The 13,755-nt window shown below is 38.9% G+C and overlaps 1 protein-coding gene across 1 annotated transcript in view; it reads left to right on the top strand.

Annotated features, from left to right (window-relative positions):
* The first annotated feature begins 8,529 nt into the window (after positions 1-8,529).
* The window catches only part of LOC136827986 (uncharacterized), a 168,548-nt gene continuing 163,322 nt past the window's right edge, over positions 8,530-13,755 (top strand). Inside the window, exon 1 of the mRNA XM_067085606.1 lies at positions 8,530-8,669. The gene's annotated coding sequence lies outside the window, so the exon portion shown is untranslated. The remainder of the gene's footprint in view (positions 8,670-13,755) is intronic.

Raw genomic sequence — 13,755 nt, 5'->3', positions numbered from 1 at the left:
GAGAGAGAGAGAGAGAAAGAGGTGTTCCTATAAACATCATTGCACTCTGATCATCCTAAGCAGCGAATTAGGTACGTGGTATTGGGTGACTGGGGTGGATTGCAACCAGGGTGGAGAAAAGCGCATATATATATATATATATATATATATATATATATATATATATATATATATATATATATATATATATATATATATATATATATATATATATATATATATATATATATATATAGTAACTAAATGATCACATTGCCCCCAGTGAAAAGAGACCGCATCAGAGCAGGACATCTTTTGCACCTCAGAATACTCAGATTCTGCTACTGCTAACTACTACTATCACCACTTGACAAGCTTATTTGTGCTTGTTGTGAATCGATCCCCTTTATCTTTACACTTCTGGTGTTTCAACAATCTGAGAGATGGTAGGTCTCTCACGGAGTAGAAGAAGAAGGCTTTAGAGAAAGGGACTGTCCTCAGTAGCGAGAGACAGAACTTTAGTTTCATCAAACGAACACAAGAAATGGACGAATTGTCGACAGTCAAATGGGCAAATAATGTCTAGGAGTTACTGTCCTCAACTCCTAAGAGACAATTCCTTTCCAGAAAGTGCTCGGAGATGGTTGAGCCCCCGGCGAAGTGTAGAAGGTCGCTGGTAGAAGGAGGAAGAAGAAGAAGAAAGGTGATAGCAAAGTGGCTATTGCGTCATCAGCCTTGACTTCAGTTGCGGGTGGAAAGGGCGGGTGGACGGGACAGTCACGGACGGCTCTTTCCCGAAGGCGGGAGGCATCGCTGACCGCGGCCGATACGAGAAGCTGAACTCAAAGAATGGACTGTCTGGTACGGCTCTAAGACCGACGGGACTAAGAAATCTGAGCTGTAACGATCAAGTTGAATCTGATGGGGACTCTTATCAAATGGAAGGGAGAAGTAATCAGCGGATTTCGAGACCTATTGCCAACTCGTTTTTTTTGAGTTGTTTTGTCTTTAGTGATATATTAAAGGAAATTGTCTTATTTTACTCTAAATTAATGAGGGAACTATCGAACAATCCACACACTGACACATATGTATATATGTGTATGTATATATAATACATATATATATATATATATATATATATATATATATATATATATATATATATATATATATATATATATATATATATATATATATATATATATATATATATATATATATATATATATTTGTGTAGTAGTAGCCAAGGGGAACACCGGGAGCACGTGCCCCCCCTTATGGTCTGAGTTACTAGATGACAGATCTAGGAAAAAAAAGCTAAAAAAATAGAGAGAGAGAGAGAGAGAGAGAGAGAGAGAGATCACAGGAAATAGGCCAAAAGATTAACGGGATAAACCAAACAGATAATCCTTCCAAATCACAGAAGATTAACATTAGAGAGAGAGAGAGAGATGACAAACCCACTTAGTGGAAATAGATACTTAATGCAGATTGGGCTTATTAAATTGAAAAGTGGAGAGTCGCATAACATGGTCAGTTTATACTGAAGTCTGCTGGGGAAATGGCTACTCTCTAGACCTTGCGGCGGAAGTGCCACTCATATCAACTAAGCAGCGACATGAGGGGAATGTCAAAACTTCATTGCCATGTGACCGCTACAGAGCCAGTGTCTCTTATCCTTCTGTTGACTGTGTTCTATCAGAAATGAGAACAAGGTTTCCAAAGGATCATCCTGCTCTCCAACTTCGTAGGTTAATTCCATCTGTGACTGCAAATCTAAATATTGAATCTGTTGTTTCTTCAGCCAAAATTTATATTCAATATCTTCCAAACCGCAATGAATTAATAAGGTGGGAAACAAGGTGGAAGAGTAGCTTGGCCCATGAAAGACCATCCACTGCCATTGCTGCTTTTGAGGCGTGTGCACAACTGCCTGATGTTAAGCAGCTTCTGCAGTTGCTAGCAACTATACCTGTGGCAACCTGTTGTGTGGAGCGCTCATTTCAGCACCAAGGAGAATAAAAACGGACACAAGATGTACAGTGAGTGAGGAGCTGTTGGAGGGGTTGGCATTTATGGAGATTCATAATGATGTTACGATAGATGTGGACAAAGTTATGATAGATGATTTTGTTAGGCATAAGAATCGTCGTCGTCTTCTGATTTAATGATTAATCTTCATTGTTTTATTTTCTGTATTTTGCAGACTGAAAGTCCAGATTTGCCATTGCTCAGCTATTGTTTATATTCCTCTTGTGTGTTGTGATCAGACCCAGCTTATTTGCATGATGAGTAAGAGGGCACAATCAGAAGAAAAAATAAATAAAATACTGTAGAGGTTATTTTTTTTTATTCGTTGTTCTGGTCAAAATGATATGAAAGTGATGTGTAATGAGATATAATCTTTGATCTTAAGGGAAAATATAAAAAACATTATTATTATTATTATTATTATTATTATTATTATTATTATTATTATTATATGTTATTATTATTGTTATTGTTATTGTTATTATTATTATTATTATTCCACCAGGTAAAGCACTTAATACTGGTTCTTGGATATGTCAAATATATACATTGCACGTGCATCAAAATCCCTCTAAAATTGGTAGAAGCTCGCTGCTCTCTCCTGGTTCATCCTCCACAAAAGTGTCCCCCCTTACTAAATTCCTGGCTACGCCCCTGTTTGTGTGCCATTCCCTAATATAAAATGGCTCTAAAGAAAAGCAAGACAAGAGTCATTCCTTCATTCCTGAATCAAAGACAGATTCCATGTGCAGCATATACAGTAGGTTCATCAGCAAGATGTTGATTCCCTCTACAGACAATGCAACATTGCCTTTTATATTGCAAACAATTTCATGCAAGTTGGACCAAGCAGACAATTCAGTTCAACTGCTTTTACTTATTTTCTTTTCATTTGCATTCAACATGCCAACCTCCCTTGGTAATATCTCTCTTCTATACACTATGCAGAGCTCCCACTGCCTTCATAACTCTGCCAGCTGCGTGATTCATCTTTTCGCCGATACAAACATCACCCACCTTCGTTCTGCCATCATCCATAATAAGTTTTAATCTTACTTCTTGGCTTCCATTTACATCTTTGGCTTTCAACTCTTGACAAGCTTTTCTTCCCAGTCATCTGTTACCACTGTAACACGCCACCCCTCATTCAATTCCCTTCTTCCATACCTCCCAAAATTGAGTGTACATTGGGCCCTTTCCATAGCTCATAAATCATTTACTCCGTAAAATATTGAACAGTCATAGAAGAAGACAGAACACACCGTGGTCTGACTCATTCTTACACTAAACCAGGCACTCTCATAAGTTGATTTTTAGTAAGTTTCACTTTCACAAAAAACAAATTGCACCTCTTTTATTAATATTACCTTCTAAATTGTGTACCCTAAACACTGACCGCGTTTCCTCTCCATAAACTTTCGTCGGAAGGTCTAATAGTGTTACTTGAAGCCTTCTCCTTAAATCCTGAATTCCCTACACGACCGTTTGAAAACCAGCTCTTAATCCGCACACGCCCACTTCCTTATTTCAAACCCGAACTGCTCCTTCTGTTCCCTGTCTTTCGATGTTATATCAACTCAAACCCTGAAATACACTGTGCAATGCCTTTTCAGGTCACCGATATCACCTTTCCCCTAATATAACGTAACAATTATTTATCCTATCTATGCTTCTGAAATCTTTCCCGCCTCTCGACATACCTTGAACCCACTAATCATCAGCTGTTATCACCACATGCAGTATTTACTTGCAAACCTGTCAACTATTCCCGGCTTGGTTGCCTTTTTTACATCCTCAACCATTGCATTCACAGCCATACACTCAAGTACACAAGAGAGCGGGAGAGAGGGACAGAGAAATAAAGACAGACAGACAGACAGACAGAGCGAAAGGGAAAGTAATTTCCATCCTAAGCTTTTACTGGGCGAATTTCTCACGATTATTCTCTCAACTCTCGTTCGCCCTTTTTGTCTCCTCTAACTACTCGCTGGCTGCTGCCTTCCCTTCCTATCCTCGTCATTTCCTTCACATCGCCAGTCGTCATTTCTTTTCCCTCGCGAGTTCCCCTCCTCCTGATCGCCTTCGCTCTTAGCTAATGTATCATCATCGTTGTGTCAGCGGTCTGGGTTGGCTGCGGCCATGAGATGAGGTAAAGAAAATTATTCTTGCAGTTTAGGTTATTCATTGCTTCTCTTTCTTCTTCTTCTTCTTCTTTTGGCCTTCCTCTTTGACCCACGACAAACTCCTTAATTGTGCAGTTTGTTCCTGCTCCGTTTTTATCTCGTCTTTGCTTCGTTCATTCATTACCTTCTGCAAAGATTTTTTATTCGCGAGTTTCTCTCACTAACAAATTTTCTTCTACGCCTATGCTAGGCGCGTTCAATTCCTACCTATTTGTTATCTTAGAGGCCAATTTATATATAATATGGATTTATCATTATTGTTCACACACACACACATAGACGTATGTGTGTAAACACATGCATACACATATATGTGTGTGTTTATGCAAACATAAATACAGTATGTATATGTATATATATATATATATATATATATATATATATATATATATATATATATATATATATATGTATATATATATATATATATATATATATATATATATATATATATATATATATATATATATATATATATATGTGTGTGTATATATACTGTATATGTGTGTGTGAGAACAATAATTATTACTGAACACATCAGAAAATATTAGATTAAATCAGATGAATGGAAGATATACTAAAAAAAAAAAAAGTTAAGCAAACAAAGAAATATGGCCAAAATTGGCGCCTTTTCCTTTCACAAGCTTTGCTAACCCGGACCAGTCTGCTACCCCGGTCCCTCCCACCCACCAACTCTACCCCATCAAAAACACTTTCCCGCTCAGACTTTCCATTCTTATTTCTTCATTATTTTTTTATTTCTTCTTTTTCTTCTTCTTCTTCGTCGTCGTCGTCTTCATATTTCGCCTATAATGCATAATCAAGGGTCGCCTAATTTCAATTTGACCTGAAGAGAGAGAGAGAGAGAGAATGGCGTATGAAATTTATCAAGTTTATTTTATTGTTAAACTAAATAAATTACATTACCGCGTGCTATCTCATCCTATGCCTTAGTTATCTTGCTAACTTAGTAACTTTTGCAGTCACTTTCTTAACTGAGACTCTATTCTAGACAGCGCGGCGATGCAAACTCTTGCTAAGGGAACAGAGAATCTCTTCTCTCTCTCACGTGTAAAAAGCTCTCTCTCTCTCTCTCTCTCTCTCTCTCAACTGTTAACGAAGGAATCCAGCTCCAAGAACGGGAATGGAAAAGGGATTTTCCAGAACAAACAATAAACGCGAAAAAAACAGAACCAGGACTGGTATTTTACGAGTCTTTGTTACCAAGGAAGAGTTGTGACGTGACAAGGACGTGCAAGTAACGTTTGTTTGAGCACGTGATCTCTCTCTCTCTCTCTTTCGTTGATCAATGCCGCATGGATTTGAAGTGACGCTTATGGTCACAGTAACCACATCAGCTGCAACGTAAGTAGTGGCTGTGCTCTCTACGGTAGTAAAGGTAGTTATAGTAGAAGTAATATTCACAGTAGTACTAATCACAGTAACTTTCCTCAAGTTTTCGAATCGCCAGTCATGAGACAGGCAGACAGGGTGATGAAAGTGAACACGACGGGAAAAAACAGCCCTTCGGCAAATATATTAATGAAACAGCTTTTTGTGAAGACGTAGTCACGAAGACATTCATTCTGTTTTCGTCACCATCTTCCCCTTCTCTCGATAGCTCCCTGTTCCTCCTTCGTGTACGCTCCCTTAGGCGGGGTAGTGCCGTCAATGCACCTCACCTGGCGCACTGTAGTCGCTACTACAGGGTGTCGGCAGCGTTCCTTCGCCCCCTAGCTGCACCCATTTTTAGTTTTCTGTAAAAAAAAAAAAAAAAACTATTGTGTCGGCTCTGTCTGTCCGTCCGCCCTCAGATCTTAAAAATTACTGAGGATAGAGAGATCCAAATTGGTATGTTAATCATCCACCCTCCAATCATCAAACATGCCAAATTGCAGCCCTCTAGCCTCGGTAGTTTTTATTTATTTAAGGCTGAAGTTAGCCATAATCGTACTTCTGGCAGCGCTGTGGGTACCAACAACATAGGCCACGTCCGGGCTGTGGCTGAGTTTCATGGGCCGTGGCTGAGGACACCACCGGACAGAAAACTATTGCGCCGAAGAACCTGCGGCGCATTCTGTACTTTTTTTGGGGGGGGCATTTTACTTCACCTCCATTCCCGCTTCCTTTTTTCAATCTCGCTGCACAATCCTCACTTCACTTTCACTTTGTTTGGTTTTATGTAGAGCCCTCCACAGGGATAATTCCCTCTCTCGTGGTTCCTTGTACGTTTTTAAAATAAGGGGCTTCTTATATTTTATCATTGTCTTTCAGTGTTTTCTCGTCAGTATCGTAGCTCCTGCAGAATAGGAGAGTCTTTAGTTCTTTTTTAATTTTTCTTTCTTCTTGTATTAAATTGCATTGATTATTAGCCAAAGCCATGATCAGTATTATTTTCCACCTTTGACACATATTCTTTATACACTGTGCATTTATTGCCGTCATATGTTTTATGACTAGTATCACTATGACCTTTCTTTACACAATATATACACTTGAAGATGTTGCTAGCACATTCTGCGATTTTCACCACATCTAGGGCACACTTGGTCATTTCTACAATTTGCTGCGCTGTGACCAAATTCCTGTCATTTATAGCATTGATAGGGCATGTAACAGTCAAATACTTTGCAACGGCTACACAGTGTACACATTATTGTCACCTCTATCATAGATAGCCTTTCGTATTTGTGGTGTGCATTTGATGATACAGTGTTTATATTTGTCATCTTTGGTTATCATTTCCTTTACAGTTTTCAGGTCGTCATTTTCAGAAATGAGGCTACCCATTCCACCTTTAAATCATTGTAATTCATCTCCTTTATTTCCTAGCTCTCCTTATCTCCAGCTCCCTCTTGTCTCGTAATTGCTGAATTGCCGAAAGTGCATAATTTTTATAATCCTTCGTGCACGTGCTGTATAATGGACGACTAAAACGGTTTTGCCGAAAATCCTCCCTCAGCAACGCCATTATATTCAAATAGTGACTGACGTGAGCGTAGCAGACACCAGGGGCCGATAACAAAATTCGTAAACAGCGACGAGTCGGCAATAAATATTAGCTGCTGGGCTGCGGAGGAGTCTTTGAGGACGGGGAGGTTTTGGGGGCGGACTTCACCGTTCACCGATCTTGCACGGCGTGTTTGTTGGGCATTCAACTCAGCAGAGAGTGATTGCTGGGTCACTGAGTCAGCAGTGTACGCTTGTGGGGTCAGTAAGTCACCAGAGAGTCATTGTGAGTATAACTGCTATTGAAGAAAGAATAAAAACTGTAAATAACATCTCCCTAACAAATTTATATTGGATACTATGTATATGCCGATGGTTGTGACAATTTTTCCTTTAAGGAAATTTTCCTAATGCGTCTTTATTGGCCGTAAACTGAACAAAAATATGACACATTAAAATATAAAAAAAATGTTGCTCTGCATTCTCAACATTCTAGGATTACTTTAGGGGTTTATCCACGATTCAGCAGTTGAAGTATAATATATATATATATATATATATATATATATATATATATATATATATATATATATATATATATATATATATATAAGGTAGAACTATATAGTAGCTCCATAAGCAACCGGCGACGATATAACTTGACTTTTCTAGTTTTTTTGGGTTGCTAATCACGAATTTACCGTCCATTATTGGCGCTCCAGCCTAATTAACCTGTAATATAGGGTGTGCATACATAATCTTGAACAATTAAGCATGATTTTTCTCTCAAACATACTTTTTAATTGTAACTGACCATTGATTTGTTATTTTCTATCCATTGCATTCCAGCTTTCTGTAGAGTCTCCTGAGCTCAGCAGAGATATTAGAGATTATATATCTCCATGGGTATGTTGAAGGCATGCGCGATCATCCCCTAAATCTTTCTTTCTTCATATTTTGGTAAACTACTAATTCGATGACCAATTAATAGTTGTTAGAGTGTAGGTATTTTACACTTACACAACTAACACAACTAAACATGGAGCACATTGTATAGCCTACTCTTTTGTGCTAAATTGCATAAAATATAATATATATATATATATATATATATATATATATATATATATATATATATATATATATATATATATATTTCCTCAACGCCATGGAAAGATCCATCACCATCTCTGGAGAACAATCGTTATACATTGTTAAAACTGCTGTTTTCAAATTTACAAATGATCATCTGGTTGTTTCCCTTCAGCTACCAGCTACCGCTGTCTATATCAGAACGAACACTTGTTAGGTCAAGTTTGTCTGTTTCAAGCCTTGCGAGTGAAAAAGTGTTAAAATATACCCGCTGGACGCTGGTGATGCACTGATGTACACCAGCACCTCTTAATTAATCGCTCGTGTCTTCCGCACCCAACTCTTCAGTTTTCACAGTTCACTCGATCGGATATCGTCAACGTGTTCACCATCAGGACCTTGGTCTTCATATCCTTGGAGAAGGCACGTCAGGTAAACTCAGGTGTTCTTTTGTAGCACACTCGCATCAACTACGGCTTTACACGGCAATGTTTCTTCAAGTTCAGCCAAATCATATATGCTTTCGGATCTTACCTTAGCTTTTAATGTTACTGAAGATGTTTGAGGCAAAGAAGGCAGAGTGATGATATGAAAGGTTAAGGATAGGACTTGGATTAAGGTTAGGTGGGATAGGAGACACAAGAGAAAGGTGAAACTGTTGGGTTGAGGGTCCGTGCTTTATACAAAATAAGGACTTTAATCAGACTTTGGAATTGGTATCTGGATTAGTTATACTGCATGTAGGTACTGGGAATTTACGGTTAAAGTAGGCTAAAGTACTGTTGTATTTGAGATGTGGTGACTGGTTTTGCGATGAGTATGTGGAAATGTTCTTGTAGATGAGGTATGTGAAAATAATAATGTTGCTGTTGTTCTGTGGGACGTCTGATGTTTCAGGTTCAACATTGTGCAGCAGGTGTGCTTCTTTGGTAGTGTGGGGAATAACATTGGGAATGGGAGATACTAATGGGTCTGCACCAGCTTATTGTTCGGATTTTAGCCTTGTGGTGTACAGATAACATTGTAATTTCAGATAAAGCTAGTGGTGATGGATTTTGGTTATTCCAAGCGCTGATCATTTGAGTTTTATTGCAGCTTCGAGATCCGAGGCGATTTTGAGTAGAATGCCGTTATGCGTGAAGTTTGAAGTATGTACAGTCGGGAACGTTTACTAAAGTGCATTATGTAAGATGAGTCTTCCTTAATATATAATTTGCCCGTTTTAAGCTCTTGCAGTGTTTATGGTATTTTCTGCTAGAAAGTCACGTGAGCTTTCAATTATGTTTAAAAGAATGTTTGCGTATGCTATAATGATGTAGGAGACAGAGTAGTCAGTGAGAGTGTAGGCTTAGTTCAATTTATGAAGATGTATTATTTTTTTGTCAGTAGTTTTAATGGTGCCAAATGTAACTTTAATCACCCTTTCATCAGTTTGGCATAACTGAGCATTTGACGCAGACAGTAGGCTAGCCTATGGTTAATGTGTCTTTTCCAAATGAACTGACAGTATTCTTAGATTTTATGAAACTGAATTATTTCGTTCATTTTTTTTAACAAGCTTTTGTGTTACGTGATTCACCTTAGCCCCCTGGCCCCACCTAACCTAACCTAACCTACGGCACACATAATAAGTAATAGGGTTTCCAACCCAACGTAACTTATCCTGGGCCACTGGGTCCTTACCTGGCGGATGGGGGGAGGACCGGTCCCCAACTCCCCACCCCCCACGAACCATCTAACCTGACCTAGGGTACTGTAAAAAGAAAAAAAAATAAGGTTGCAGCCTAACCTAAATTAGGATGCCAGGTACTTATTCCCCCGTCCCCATATTAACATAACCGTGAACGAGGAAACATAAAAAAAAAGCACTTCGCAAACGGCCAAGTAGGTAATGTTCGTCGATAAATTTCTTGGTGACAATAAATTTATGGTAGGTATGTGTGTATCAAGTATGTCTAGGAGGTTCACATACTCCAATATCAAGTATCCTACTGGTATTGAAGAAAAATGCTATAAGTTTAATGAAGGATATTAGTGGTCGTATATAGGCTAAGGGTGCAATAGTGCCTTTACAAAACATGTTGCGTAAGCAAGCTATGAAATCAGAGGTAGACTGAAGCATGATTATATTTCAGTATAAATAGAGTAACGAGTTGTTTCGCAATCTGGTGAGGGGGAGTTGGGACCTGTGATTTGATAGTACGAAAGGTCATACAGTATTTTGTTTGTGGATTTAGGTCATCTCCATAGATGTAACCCGAGTTAGTCTCATGATTTTAGGCACTCTTGGATGTCACCTTGATTAGCCTCTTATTTAAATTCAGTTGCTAGGTCACGATCTATCAGCCAAAATGGCAGGAAGTCTCCGTATTCATCCGCCTCATAAGAACATAGATCTGCTTGGCCCCCTTTTTTTAAGGAATTTGCTGCTTATATTGGTTTGGGTGAAACTGAACTTGGATAGTGTTTATCAGATATTTACCGAAAGGTTAGAAAATAATGATTTTGGAAGAGAAGTACTCATTCCGTTTCATGGTGACCCACGTGGATTTACTGGATATCATGTTTGTATGTAAGAATTTAAAATACAAGGGAAAAGCAAGCTGAATCCAAATGTCTTGTTTTACCCCTTTTATGATGGCTTCGAATTGTATGTCCATTTGCACCGTATACCGTCTATGTCTTGGCTCTTTCCAAGGTGACGTTGGAAAATTAAGTTTATTTGCATGGGGTTTTTACATTTGATTATTGTACAATATTAAAAATAGAACATGAACGACAGCAAATAATTAAAATAACGATTAATCAGTTTTGCGTCATCACCAGATTTCAGCCCAAGTCAGTTTTCAGCCCCCAAAAAAGGTCAAAACAAAGCATAGCGTATGGCCTTGGAAACAAGCTGGTACCATTATCTCTCAGCCAATCTAACTCTCCCGTCGATTTGTGCTTCACTAATACCAATACTTACACTGTCGGCCGATACATCTACCATAATTGAGGGTGTGGGGGGGGGGATCAGGATACCTTGTCTCCGATGTGCCGGAACATATTTCAAAATAATAAAAGACTAAATACGCCGCATTAGTCTCCGAAGTCGCTGATTGGTTGGACATTGGGTGAGGGAGGAGGTAAAAATGATTACGTGATTATTTGTGATATACTGAATCTGAATTAAGTTGGCGTTATGTATGGTGCTCGTAGAGTCACATGCTTGTCAGCCAATTGGGATTTCTTCACAGGACCCACTAGGAACGGTCGACCAGACAATGTCACACGGGCTAATCGCGGGCAGAAGCCGCAGGATCCACTGCATGCTGGCTCGTCGGTACAACAGAACGTTCGACCATCCTTTGTCGTCTTTAAATGGTTTGTCTCGTATGGATTTTCTATTAATGGTAGTGTACCAGTAACCTAATTTAAGTCAGTAATGTTATAACATACAGCCTCAGATGTCAAAACTAAGTTAATTTTTCAATTGACAGCGAGGGTAACAACTCTTTTTATTATTTTAAAGTTTCTCGACACAAACTGTAATGAAGATATACTCAGAATACCTCAAACATCCAATAAATAAAATGAAACTTTTCCTGGAGTTAAGCTGTATATATTTACAATAGTACTAAATATTTAACTGTCCTTGGTTCACAACCGGTAAATCATACATAAGGAATGGCCCACTTTACGCGGTCGACCCGGTTAATCCTTATTGACTGGCCGACCTGTCTTCGTATGTCTCGGAACACGTTATATATGAATTCAATTCCTCCATGTTCAGTTAGTTGAAAACCGAAACGTCAAGGTTCCGATGCCGGCAGAGCTCTGCGAAAGACAGGAAAAGTTTAAGGCCGCCGTTATCAAGTAATGTCTTTGAGGCATCTACACAGTGGTGCATTCACAGTGTGTTGTGAAAATTTTCTCTGATATACTCGAAATTCTGCTAAAACCTTAATGATGACGTAGATACAATCTGACTGAGGCCGTCTAGTAAAATTAGAGATAAGTTTTGGTCTCTTCCAGCCCTCACTATTTCCGCATCGAAATTATCAATGGACATAATTGCACACCCATTCATTATCCGTAGGATATTTAGCCTATTGTGGAAGAGCAAGGCTGAGCAACTAAGATTACCGTTTAACTATAAACATACGTGGCGATGAAAGATTGCACATGCAAAGCGACGTAGTGGACGTTGTGGGAGATTACGTCACGTTGTGGAAACGCATCCTTTGTTGTAAAGTAACTAGACGTCGCAGTGAACTGCATTAACCCACTCGAAGTTCCAACATGCCAGAACTATGGTACCTTCCATTAGTTTTGTGCAATCAAACATTCATAAATTACGATCTAAGAGGTCTTCTTTCCACTAGCCCGTACACACACTACTGCCTTAGTCTCATCGACTTAAAACCTTCATATGATATGGATATCTGAGAACAACAACCCTCAATCAGATATGGCGAAATGAAGGGAAATATTGACAAATAAAAATGGATTACTTTTAATTAAGATGTTTTAGGGGTCGTGTATGTATTCATCTCGTTGCGGACATACCAAATCTGCAATTGAGCAACTCAGAGCAAGTATTCAACTTGTCTAGGGTAGTGTTACCAAATCCGCAAGTACTCGCTTAATCTGTTGAATACCCAGAAGGGCGTGTGAACCAAAAGGAATGTCTGTTAATAATCCTTAGGGCATTTTGTATTTGTTTCCTTATGTTCTAATGGCTTTCAATTTAAAGAAAATTTATACATATATGTATCCAGTAATCCAAAGCCAGACTTTTGTAGCTTGTGCATGGCAACGCTGTTACGCACGGCGGCACGGTATCTACGCGACTCAGTCAACACTCAACAGTAGAGTGCTCGCATGATAAACCAGTACGAGTGTTCAGTTGTATCCACATATAGGTAGTTTTCCCATCGCCATTTGAAATTGCTACCGAAAACCTTATCTATGAATTGTTTCACATTCGGTGCGACAGTACAAGGTAAGATGGTTATTTTTATTTATGTGTTCAATACTGATAGAGTATTAAAGTCTACATTTCCATCCCAGTATATGTAGGCTCTAGACATGTTTTGGTCCATTGCATCGTATGTTGCTGTACCTTATGAGGTCATAAAGAAAATGTCACCTTTTTCCACTGGTGGTAGAGCTGCGTGGGATACTTTTTTGTACCGATAACCCTAGTTTGGTTAAACTTGACCAGACTCTTATTTCATAATTATATTGACTTACACGAGAGGAACCGTGTAGGCTATTCTCGCTAGAAACTGGATGCATAGATACTCGAATTGAGACCTGTACCAAACCCGCCACGTCACGCAAGTATTGATAAGCGTAGCCAAAGTAATGCGAGTAAATGTGCGCGCTCTCATGTGCGCCCAAGATGTTCGATAGGGAAAATGAAACTCGCGGTGTTAACTTCCGCTTTCATTCTTAGGAATTTGAAGACTGCGTCAAGAGAACTGCCAGTCCCTCTTTGAGTATGCCCTAAAAGCTAAAGAGGTAACCAATC

Source organism: Macrobrachium rosenbergii, chromosome 42 (assembly GCF_040412425.1).
Source record: "Macrobrachium rosenbergii isolate ZJJX-2024 chromosome 42, ASM4041242v1, whole genome shotgun sequence".
Taxonomy (NCBI): Eukaryota; Metazoa; Arthropoda; class Malacostraca; order Decapoda; family Palaemonidae; genus Macrobrachium; species Macrobrachium rosenbergii.
The sequence above is the reverse complement of the archived record's forward strand: the minus strand, read 5'-3'. Positions and strand labels throughout refer to the sequence as shown.